The 12,473-nt window shown below is 40.4% G+C and overlaps 1 protein-coding gene across 1 annotated transcript in view; it reads right to left on the reverse strand.

Annotated features, from left to right (window-relative positions):
- The window catches only part of LOC126195572 (dynein axonemal heavy chain 2), a 957,657-nt gene that overhangs the window by 899,744 nt on the left and 45,440 nt on the right, over positions 1-12,473 (reverse strand). The gene's annotated exons all lie outside the window — the stretch shown is intronic.

Raw genomic sequence — 12,473 nt, forward strand, 5'->3', positions numbered from 1 at the left:
TTTTCATTAAAGCCTATAACTTTTTGTTGTGCATAACGTTAATATTGGGAGTAAAAACCGTTAAGCAAAATGGTATTCTGTTATTACTGTGAGCAAGAAGATCCTAACATGATAAGCTGTGATCAGTTAAACAAACAATCTAATTTATGTAAAACTAAATTAGTTGATATACAGGAAAGAAAAGTTAACCAGAATAAATGATGACATAACTACAAATATGGGTTATAATATATATCTACATTTACATTTTTACTCTTAAGAACACTGTGAAGTTTACTGACGTTATGTACTTAATTCAACAAAAAACAAAGTACAGACTACTGGTAAATTTTATGTTCTGTTGTAGGTACTTGCACAGATGGTTAAAGTAATACCTCTCTAACATTAAACAAAGGATCTCACAATAGGAAAGAGATTTATATTAAACTATAACTCTTCAACTGTCTGGACCTAGTTACACATAGTGCCCTTCAAGAGTCCACCTTAAGAGCCCTTGTCTTTTCTTCAGTATATTAATGACCTTTGATTAGTAATATTAGCAGATACTAGTCCTGTTTTGCACGTAGATGATAGAAACATTACAAGAAACACCAAAACAAGCACAATTAACAAAAATGATGAAAGACAATCACTTAATTGTGGCAGATTGATGAATGATGCAGTTTACATGTACATCTATACTCAGCAAACCACTGTGAAATGCACGACAGAGGGTATGTCCCATGGTACGAGTTATTACAGTCTTTGTCCCTTTCTACTCACGTATGGAGTATGGGAAGAATGATTGTCAAAATGCCCCATGTGTGCTGTAATTAATCTAATGTTGTCCTCATGATCCCTATGGGAGCAATATGTAGGGAGTTGTAGTATTTCCCTAGAGTCATCATTTAAAGGCAGTTCTTGAAACTATAAGTAGGCTTTCTTGGGATTGTTGACATTATCTTCAAGAGTCTGCCAGTTCAGTTTCTTCACTATCTCTGTGAAACTCTTCCATGGGTCAAACAAATCTGTGACCACTCATGCTGCCTTTCTCTGTATATGTTCAACATCCCTTGTTAGACCTATTTGGTATGGGTCCCACACAGATGAGCAATATGCTGGGACAGGTTGCATGAATGATTTGTAAACAATCTTCTTTGTAGACTGATTGTATTTTCCCAGTATTTGTTATCTTATCAATCAGAGTGTGTGTGTTACAGATATTCTCCCAAACACCTGTATCAATTTCAACCAAATTTGACACAGAAATAGTAGGCCTCATGGATATCAGCACTGAGGGGTTTACAGCCTCCTACCTCCAATAGGAGAAGAGATAAGGGCCAAAATGGGTTTGCTGCCGCCCGTGGCATGCAGACTGCCCTGCATGACAGGAATTTTGTGCGGTAATAGTATAAATGTGTTTTGCAGGACAGCCAACATGTCAGGGGTAGAAAAAGGTTTTCTGGGCCCTGACATGTATGCTGCCCTGCACGACAAGTGGGTAATGTTGTAGTAGTATCAGTTTGATTTATCGACCTGCTTTGCATGGCAGCCTATATTTCTTGGGCAAATAAATGATTTCAAGCCCCTGATGCGTAGCCTATCCTGTGTGACTGGCATGACATGGGAGTAGTATCAACCTGCTTTATGAACTTTATTGCAGGGGTTACATGTACTGATGAACATGGGTGGGGAGAGGTTGAGATGGAGAGAGGAGGTTATGGACAGAGTGAGGAGGAAGAGGAAATGGACAGAGGGAGGGGAGGAGAGGGAAGTGCATGAGGCAGGTGGAAGATGCAGACAGATAGTGAGCAGGTGGAAAAGGCAGAGGGGGAGTTGGAGATGGAAATCTATAAGGGTATGAGGACAGAAGGAAATGGCTAGATGGAGGAGGAGAAAGATAATAGTCACAGAAAGCGGGTAGAGGAAATGGACAAAGATAGTACGAGGAGGAGGTAAACAAAGAAGGAGAGTGGAGAGGAGGAGACAGAGAGGGGTGGAAGGAAGGATGAGGTGAACAGACACAGGCAGGAAGAGGTAGACACAGAGAGGGGGAGGAGGACATGTGTTCAATATATGTGTCAAACGCGTACACGGGTGAAACTATGGGGAAAAGGCTAGTTCTACTAACAAAGCGAAGGCTACCATCTACTTTACCCACAAACGAACTTACATGATCTTTCCATTTCACATCACTAAAGAGTGTTACACCCAGGTATTTCTATGAGTCGACAGACTCCAACCACGTCTAACTGATACTATAGTCAGAGGATACTATGTTTTTCATTTTGTGAAGTGCACCATTTTACATTTCTGAACATTTAAAGCAAGTTGCCAATCTTTGCACTGCTTTGAAATCTAATCAAGATCTGACAATATTTGTGCACGTTGTTTCAGACAGTACTTCATTATAGATAACTTCATCATCTGCTAAAAGCCTGGTATTACTATTAATATCACGTGCACGGTCAGATATATACAAAATGAACAGCAAGTGTCTAAAACACTTCCCCGGAGCACTCCTAAAGTTACTTCAACATCTGTTGATGATTCTCTATCCAAGGTAACATGGTGCATTCTCCCTACCAAGAAATTCTCAATCCAGTCACAAATTTAGCCTGATGTCCCATACAATACATAGATGCATACATACATAGATAGATATGATAGTGAGTTAAACACTTTTTGGAAGGTTTCACATGACTGATGCTTTCGGAATCCATGCTAGTTGGTGGTTATTCTGTTCAAGATATCTGATTATGTTTGAGTTTTCAGAAGAAGTTTCAAGAATCTACAACAAATTGATGTCAAGGACATTGAATGACAGTTTTGTGGATCACTTCTACTACCAATCTTCTAAATGGGTGTGATCTGTGCTTTTTTCCAACTACTGGGCATGACTTTTTGTTTGAGGGATCTACGATAAACTATAGTTAAAAAGACTAATTCAGCCACAGATTCAGTATAGAATCTATTAGGGATCCCATTGGGTACTGGATTTTTGTTAAATTTTAACAATTTCAGCTATTTCTCAACATCATTGACACTAACATCTATTTCCCTCATCCGTTCAGAGATTGGGACAGTGTTCTTTAATTTTCCTTTGTAAAGGAACATTTGAAAATGTAGTTAAGCATTTCTGCTTTTGACTTGCTACCCTCAATGTCACTTCCTGCCCCATCACAAGTGATTAGACACTAACTTTGGTGTCACTAATAGCCTTTAGCAACCTTTACATATGAACAAAATTTCTTTTTATTTTGTGACAGATCATTAGATAAAATTCTGTTACGTTAGTCACTGAAGGCTTCACACATTGCTCTCTTTACAGCCAAAATGTGTTTCATTCGGCATCTCTCTATCTATAGCCCTATGCTTTATTTTGCAACTATTATGCAACTGTCTCTTTCTCTTTAGAAGTTGCTTCACAATGAGTGTATACCCTGGAGGGTCCCTCCCATTATGAACTGTTCTACTGGATACACATCTATCCAGTGCACAGTCAATAATCCTTTTACACTTGAGCCATGGCTCCTCTACATGCTCCTGTCCTGTCTTATAAGTTTCAATTTCCTAATTGAGATACTATGCTACTGCTTTTTTATCTAGTTTCCTGAACATACACTCCTGGAAATTGAAATAAGAACACCGTGAATTCATTGTCCCAGGAAGGGGAAACTTTATTGACACATTCCTGGGGTCAGATACATCACATGATCACACTGACAGAACCACAGGCACATAGACACAGGCAACAGAGCATGCACAATGTCGGCACTAGTACAGTGTATATCCACCTTTCGCAGCAATGCAGGCTGCTATTCTCCCATGGAGACGATCGTAGAGATGCTGGATGTAGTCCTGTGGAACGGCTTGCCATGCCATTTCCACCTGGCGCCTCAGTTGGACCAGCGTTCGTGCTGGACGTGCAGACCGCGTGAGACGACGCTTCATCCAGTCCCAAACATGCTCAATGGGGGACAGATCCGGAGATCTTGCTGGCCAGGGTAGTTGACTTACACCTTCTAGAGCACGTTGGGTGGCACGGGATACATGCGGACGTGCATTGTCCTGTTGGAACAGCAAGTTCCCTTGCCAGTCTAGGAATGGTAGAACGATGGGTTCGATGACGGTTTGGATGTACCGTGCACTATTCAGTGTCCCCTCGACGATCACCAGTGGTATACGGCCAGTGTAGGAGATCGCTCCCCACACCATGATGCCGGGTGTTGGCCCTGTGTGCCTCGGTTGTATGCAGTCCTGATTGTGGCGCTCACCTGCACGGCGCCAAACACGCATACGACCATCATTGGCACCAAGGCAGAAGCAACTCTCATCACTGAAGACGACACGTCTCCATTCGTCCCTCCATTCACGCCTGTCGCGACACCACTGGAGGCGGGCTGCACGATGTTGGGGCGTGAGCGGAAGACGGCCTAACGGTGTGCGGGACCGTAGCCCAGCTTCATGGAGACGGTTGCGAATGGTCCTCGCCGATACCCCAGGAGCAACAGTGTCCCTAATTTGCTGGGAAGTGGCGGTGCGGTCCCCTACGGCACTGCGTAGGATCCTACGGTCTTGGCGTGCATCCGTGCGTCGCTGCGGTCCGGTCCCAGGTCGACGGGCACGTGCACCTTCCGCCGACCACTGGCGACAACATCGATGTACTGTGGAGACCTCACGCCCCACGTGTTGAGCAATTCCGCGGTACGTCCACCTGGCCTTCCGCATGCCCACTATACGCCCTCGCTCAAAGTCCGTCAACTGCACATACGGTTCACGTCCATGCTGTCGCGGCATGCTACCAGTGTTAAAGACTGCGATGGAGCTCCGTATGCCACGGCAAACTGGCTGACACTGACGGCGGCGGTGCACAAATGCTGCGCAGCTAGCGCCATTCGACGGCCAACACCGCGGTTCCTGGTGTGTCCGCTGTGCCGTGCGTGTGATCATTGCTTGTACAGCCCTCTCGCAGTGTCCGGAGCAAGTATGGTGGGTCTGACACACCGGTGTCAATGTGTTCTTTTTTCCATTTCCAGGAGTGTACAAAACAGTACACTATGTTAGAAGTGACCACTATCTTTTACTTTAAGCACACACTCTCCCACACACAAACAAAACAACCACAGCTGTGGCAACACTAATTTGTTTGTAAGTATCTGCTCTGACTGACAGGAGTAGAGGGGGGGGGGGGGGTGGCAGGAAAGGCGTGTGTGGCAACTGGGATTTGGTTAAGATGTACAGTGCAAGGGCAGATGAATAGATAATCGGGTGTATGATTTTTAGAGAGGGGGCAAGTAACATTCAGAAACAGTGAAGGAGAGGGTGGGTATATAAATAATAGGTTTGAACAGAGGAGGAGAAGTTGGAAAATTTACTGAAGAGGAAAAATGAAGTTCTATTTATGTGGGGAGACAACTGATTAGTTGTCATTCACATACAGCACTAGACAATAACTGCAGCACTGCCCTTATATAGTGTGACTGCTTTCACATGTGGATCTATCTCTCATAGTTTATGACCTGACTGAGGTAAACACCATATAGTGGAGATGCTGCGTCACAGATAGGCACAACAAAAATACTGTCAAACAAACCTTCCAGCCAAACAGGTCTTCATTAGAAATAGACATTAGTCTGTCATTATCCCATGTTGGATTTTTCATTGTTTGATTTTGACTGAGGTAAAAGATGCTGATGAATGTATAAGACAGCTCTTGTACCTAGCCATCCATAAGGGAATGACCTTTGTGGCACAAGATTGCAAGTTGGATTAACATAAGAATGTACAGAAATATAGCAAAGAGTGTGTGGGTGACTAAGATATTAAGGACATGACAAAAGATAGTCAATATTGTGGAGATGAATAATGTTGAAATTTCAAGTTCTTTGTTGTACTGAGGAATGATGATCAGTGACTGTTCCACAGTGGCTATAGGTTTGATGTTCCAGAGACAGAGAAAGAGCAGGAAATCTGTTTCTGGACTAGCTACTAGGTACAATATTGTTTATCTATAAAGGCTCTTCGACTACCCACCTCAAATATAATACCCATAGGTTCCGTGATTCTAAGAGAAGAACTTTTTCATATGAAATGGTTAACAGTGAGGCTGTACAGAGAGAGTAGCCAGATAGGTCTCTGTCAAAGGTGCAAGCACAGAAGAGGCACAAAACTGATCATGAATTCTCCTACCCCTCATGATCTTATGAGAAGAAATCTTTTCCTGGGCCCACAACTGTAAACACCAGATGTGTCATTTCTCTCAAATATCATCACAAAAAAAAAAAACAACTACAACTAAATACACATATATCACTATCACCAGCTGTGGGGTAGTAGTGGGCTAGTTTCACACATCTGCCACCTATACTGCTCAATCATTATCCTCTTGTCAGGCATGCAGTCAGAACATATTCAAAAACACAGTTCTTGCTGCTTCTTCACTACGGTATTGTAAAATCTGAAGGTCATCAAGCACATGTTGAAGCTAATACACTATTTAACCAGAGGCTTCCAATTTAAAGCAATTCTACTGGGTAAGGACTATTAATAATTCATGGTGAGTAAATAAAATATGTTCTTTGTTATACATCATAATGAAATAAAAGTAAGCTAGCTGCCGTAAACATAAGACATAACTTTTATTTCCAATTTTATAAGAAATTTTACATAACTGGCAATTTATTAATCACAACCATACATTTATTTTATTTATTTATTTAGATCCCATACACCCAATAAGTGGGATATTCGCATGGATGTGTCAGATTATTACAAATTATACAAAAGGAACACATAAGAAATCATCTCGCAAGAGGAGATATAGGTGTAAGACAAAATACACATTAATAGACATAGACAAAATTGCAATTACAAAAATTAAAATAAGGGTAGATCTTAATAGCTACACAAAAGACATAGTAATGTTAACAATGATTCCAACTATCGTAATGCGTAAGAGTACATCAGATTTAATTAAAAGAAAATCAATTACAGTTAACACAATTGAAATATTCTTCAACTGAATAAAAGGAATTATCTATTAGATAGTGTTTGAGCTGTTGCTTAAATCTGGGAAGCTCATGGACAAGTGATTTCAGTGATGGTGGGAGAGCACTGAACACATTGCAGGTCATGTAGTGGATTGCATTTTGTACAACACTAAGGTTTTTTTACACCATAATGGAGGTCCCATCTTCCTCCTGGTGTTGTGGGTATGGTATAAGTCATTGGTTTTGTATAGTTGCTCATTTTTACCAATGAAACATAACAGGGAATATATATATTGACACGCAGTTGTCAGTATCACTAATTTTCTAAAAATGTTTCTACAAGAATGTCTAGGCTGGTCCGCTCACTGCTAATAACTCTCTTTTGGGCAATGAATATTTGTCTGGAAAGTGGCTGATCACCCCAGGAAATTACATCATACAACAATAGTGCATGGAAGTAACTAAAATAAACATTTTTTGAGGTGTCTCGGTCACAGACAGTGGAAACAATAAAGAATTTTAGATTGCTGCCAGTACATACACCCAGGAACTTGGATGACTCAACTTGTAGTAACTCACTACCATTACATTTATTACTTAATTGGTCCTCCAATTTTTTACTTACTTGGAAATGAACAAACTGGGTCTTATTAACATTTAGTGATAGCACATTATTTTCAAACCAATTAAGTACTTCATTAAAGACGATATTGGGCGAATCCTCAAGATTGTGGTTGGGTGTTTTGTTGATGAGGATGGAGGTGTCATCAGCAAAAAGAATAAAATGAGCTTTAATGCTAGTACACAACGAAGACTATTAATGAAGAAGAGGAAGAGAAGGGAGCTAAGTATAGAGCCCTGAGGAACACCACAGCCAATACAGCCCCAGCTAGATGACACAGAGTGCCCCTCAGAGTTTTGCAACATGATGATCTGCTTTTTGCTACTTAGGCAGGATTTATCCATGAGCCAGCTGATCCACTTATACCATAATGTTCAGCCTTTGCTACAAGGATTTCATGGTTAACACTATTGAAGGCCTTAGAAAGGTCACAAAAAATACCAACAAGAGATAATTTATTATTAAAAGATTCTAAGATTTGATGAGTGAAGAAGAAAATAGCTTGCACTGTTGATTCAACCTGTTGAAATCCAAACTGGCTACTGTTTAATACCGTGTAATGAATGAGGTGGTCAATAAGACTTTTGTGAACCAATTTTTCAAGAATTTTAGATAAGGTTGTTAAAAGGAAGATAGGCTGATAATTAATGTCAGATTTATCACCTTTTTTAAAGAGAGATTTGACAATAGCGTACTTTGGTCTCTCAGGAACAATCCTGTGCTGGATTTATGTGTACAATATTTTTCATCGTTATAGTTCAATGAAGCAAAATTTTTCAATAATAATGCTTCATTTCTACTAAACCTACTTACTAGATTATAAAAATTCGCAAAGTTTACAAGGAAAAACTCGCAGAAATATGGTGTTTATGTGATGGGGCAGTGACCAGGGTTTGGGGTTTGGCAGGGGAGGGGGGGGGGGGGGGGGGTAGCTCTGGAAATTCTACCAGGGGCACAGGATCACTTTGCTATGGTTATAAGTGTCGGCTGTCAAACTTATGGTACTGTTGGTGTTGGTGCATTTGATAATGGCAGAAGTTGTTATGGAGCTTTCTGAAAGGTGTATTACTTGAGTTTCTCATGGCATATAAAATATTCAAATCAAGTTACGGGAACACGCGTTAGTGAGAACTTCGACAGCCACCAATTTTCAACAGGTAAACATCTGTCATTCTTAAGGCATTACACTGTGAACAAAAAGCGGTGCCACAAAACCAGATATGACTACTGTCAGAAGTTATCTCTGTTCCTCTATTGTTTGACCAGGAGAGAGCAGGATTCCATGCAGAATTTAAGTAAAAACTTCCATCCCTATTTATAAGGCCACTTGCTAATTTAACCTCAATTGCTTCCTTAATAACACTATCGCAACAGCTGGAAGTGCATATCAGAATCTCTCTCTTTTTATATTAAACAGAATGATTGGCACCAATGCAATATTCTGCAACAGCAGATCGGTTTAGTTGCTGTAGCATATGCAATGGTCATGCTCTATACACCGGTCGTCCACAGTTCTGATGAGCTGACCAATGTATGACAACACTTTTGTAAGTGAACACTTAACCAATTATGTAAATATTTATCCAGTAGTGAATGTCCCTTCTGTTCACTGTGCACAACTATCCACACTTTTAACAGTGAAGTGGTATCAAGGAAAACACCTAGTGAACAATGAACAGACAACAGAAAGTTTCAACACAGTCTTACAGGAAGATGATAGGCTGGATGTGTAATGATAAATGTCAATTCTAAATTAATAAAAAAAACAATTATGTATTGCACTAACAATACATCCAAAACAGGTTAGGATTATAAAAGGAATCACAAATCTAGCAAGCAATAAGATGGAAAGCATATGAAATGATTTGGAAAAGACTGTTTTCATATTGCAAAAAATACTGTACTGCCTTGAGACAACATGATTAAAAAATTAAAATAAGCTCTGTATAATATCTGACATTAATTCAGATAATAAACTTATATCTATGTGCCCAACAGTTGAAACACAAACAGGGAAATCAGTCAAGGAATGGGAGGACCTCATTATTAAATGTAACAACCGAATAATATTTAATATTCACTTCCCGGAAGTAGCTGAAGAATGTTGGCAGAGACAGTTCAGGGATCAAGGAATAAGTAATTCCAGTGTCACATATATACAGACAAGTCGCAATGATGTCATTCTCTGGAGAAAAAAAAAAAAAAAAAAAAAAAAAAAAAAAAAAAAAAAAAATGAAAATCTAGTTAACAGCCTCAAAAGCAAAAACTTGATAAATATCAAGTAAATTACTAAAATTCTCATCTTCAGACACATGCAATACATTCAGTGACATGTTCCATATGTCACTATCACAGGCAAATTGTCACACAGAAGCTTTTACAAGAAAATGTGGTATGACAGATAATAATCATTACTGACAATTTCACTGTTTATCTCCTTCTCAGGGGTACTGGGAAACATGACAAAAGAGGCATTTTACAAGAAAGGAGAATTTTCTGCAGCAATATGGACAAAGAATTGAGGAAAAGGCTAGTAAAATGTTTTATATGGAGTGTTCTTCTGTACAGTGCTAAAACATGGACACTGAGGAAGAAAGAGACAACAAGGCTGGAGGCTTTTGTAAGGTGGACATGACGAAGGATAAAAGGAATAAGTTGGATGGATAAAGTGAAAAATGAAGACTGAGAAAAGTGGAATAGTAAAAACAATTACTTGGTGTAGTAAAAAGAAGGCAACTATATTAAGAATGAAGGAGTGGCGCGTAAAAACAGTCTTAGAAGGGTATGTGGAAGGAAATAGGCGGTGAGGGAGAAAGAGATTTCAAATCCTGGATGATGGAATGGATGGCAGCACATACAGCAACACCAAGAAGGAACCAATGGATCGCAGGAAATGGAGACGCAAAGGCTTGCTATTATAGCAGAAAACTGATGATGATGAACAACGATATACCAATCAGAAAATGAGGCACATAGGATAAAGCCACCTTCTGTCCACAAGGGCAGCTGGTGGAGGTGATGAAGACTGCTAGCCTTGTGTGTGGGGTGCAAGCAGAGCTCGCAATTTGCAGCATTGTTCCCAGAGTCAATCTAGGTCGTCTGGTTTGGAGCTGAGTGGAGGGTCTCAACCAAAGGCTTCATCAACTCTGTGATAGTCTTGGCTGCAGATTTCTGGATTTGCATAATCGTGCGGGGATACCTCAGGGGTGCACAACACAAAGGAAACAGCTACTCGAGTAGCAGAGTACTTGTGGAGTGTGCATGATGGTTTTTTGGCTAGACGGTAGTTTGAAGTGCTTTGATCAACACTCGCCAGTTGATACTTTTATCAGTAAACTGTCCATGTATTCGTAATAAAGTTCCCAAATTTACTGCCCTCTAGGAAAGTTCTCACACTCAAATTATCCTTGGGACTAAGAGCTGACTGAAACCCAATGTGGAAAGCTCTGAGATACTTAGCGAGTCATGGAATGAATATCAGAAAAACAAATCAGAGACCATAGAAGGATGACTGTTCATTGGAGTTGACAAAAATATTGAGGTCTAAGATGAGTGTGACAAGTTATCTGGTCATGTATAACAGGTGTAAGTGAAACCAAATTAATTGTTGGATGTTTTTACCGGCCACCCGATTCTGCTGTGACAGTTCTAGAGTCATTCAAAGTAAGTCTATGGCCAATAGTGCGTAAATACCCAGCTGATGCAATACTAGTTGGGGGGGGGGGGGGGGGGGGGCAACTTTAACCTGCTGAGTATAGACTGGAATGTATATGGATTCACTACGGGGGTTACAGACAGATGGTCAACCGAAATACTTTCGAACAAATATTCTGAAAACAGTCTTCAGCAGCTAGCTCAGCAGCCACATGCAATGGAAATACCTTAGACCTTGTAGCTACAAATAGGCCAGATCTTATTGACAAGGTCAGCATAGAAACAGGAATTAGTGATCAAGATGTCACTACAGCAACTATGATTATGAAAGTTAATACATCAGTCAAGAAGGCTAGGAGAGTGCTTCTGCCAGACAGACCAGATATGCAGTTGTTAGCATCTCACTTAGCCAGTCACTTAGTTCCAGTAAGATGGATGCAGAGGAATTATGGGCAAAGTTTAAAAAGTTTAATCAGAGAGAGTTATGTGCCTAGTAAGTGGATAAAGGATGGAAAAGATACACGATGGTTTAATAATGAAGTTCGGAAGATGCTGAGGAAGCAGAGGCTGTTGCAATCTCAGTTCAAAAGAGAACACACAAATGATGGCAAGTAGAAATTCGGGTCTCTGTGAAAGATCTATGCAGATCTGGCAGAGAACTCGAGAAAATTCTGGTCCTATGTAAAATCACTAAGCGTGTCTAAGGCTTCCATTCAGTCTGTTGTTGACCAGTCTGGTGTGGCAGTTGAAGATAGTAAAACTTTTAAATTTTTACTTTCAAGCAACATTCACATGGGAGAATAACGCAAACATACCATCATTTGACCATCAGACATACTGTCATCTGACCATCAGGGATACCACCATTTGACCATTGGACAGACTCCCATGTGGACGACACAGTAATAAGCATCCCTTGCATAGAGAAACATCTGGTCCCTTCAATCCCACAAACCAACCAACCAACCATAGAGAAACAACTGGAAGATTTGAAAGCAAATAAATCTCCAGGTCCAGATGGAATCCCAATTCTGTTTTACAACGAGTACTCTGCATTTATCGTGAATCTCTCACCCAGCACAAAGTTCCACGTGATTGGAAAAATGTGCAGGTGACTCCAATATATAAGAAGGGTAAAAGAATGGACCCACAAAACTACAGGCCAGTGTCCCAAACTTTGATTTGCTGCAGAAACCTTGAACATATTCTCAGTTCAAATATATCAA

This window comes from Schistocerca nitens, chromosome 7, assembly GCF_023898315.1.
Source record: "Schistocerca nitens isolate TAMUIC-IGC-003100 chromosome 7, iqSchNite1.1, whole genome shotgun sequence".
NCBI lineage: Eukaryota > Metazoa > Arthropoda > Insecta > Orthoptera > Acrididae > Schistocerca > Schistocerca nitens.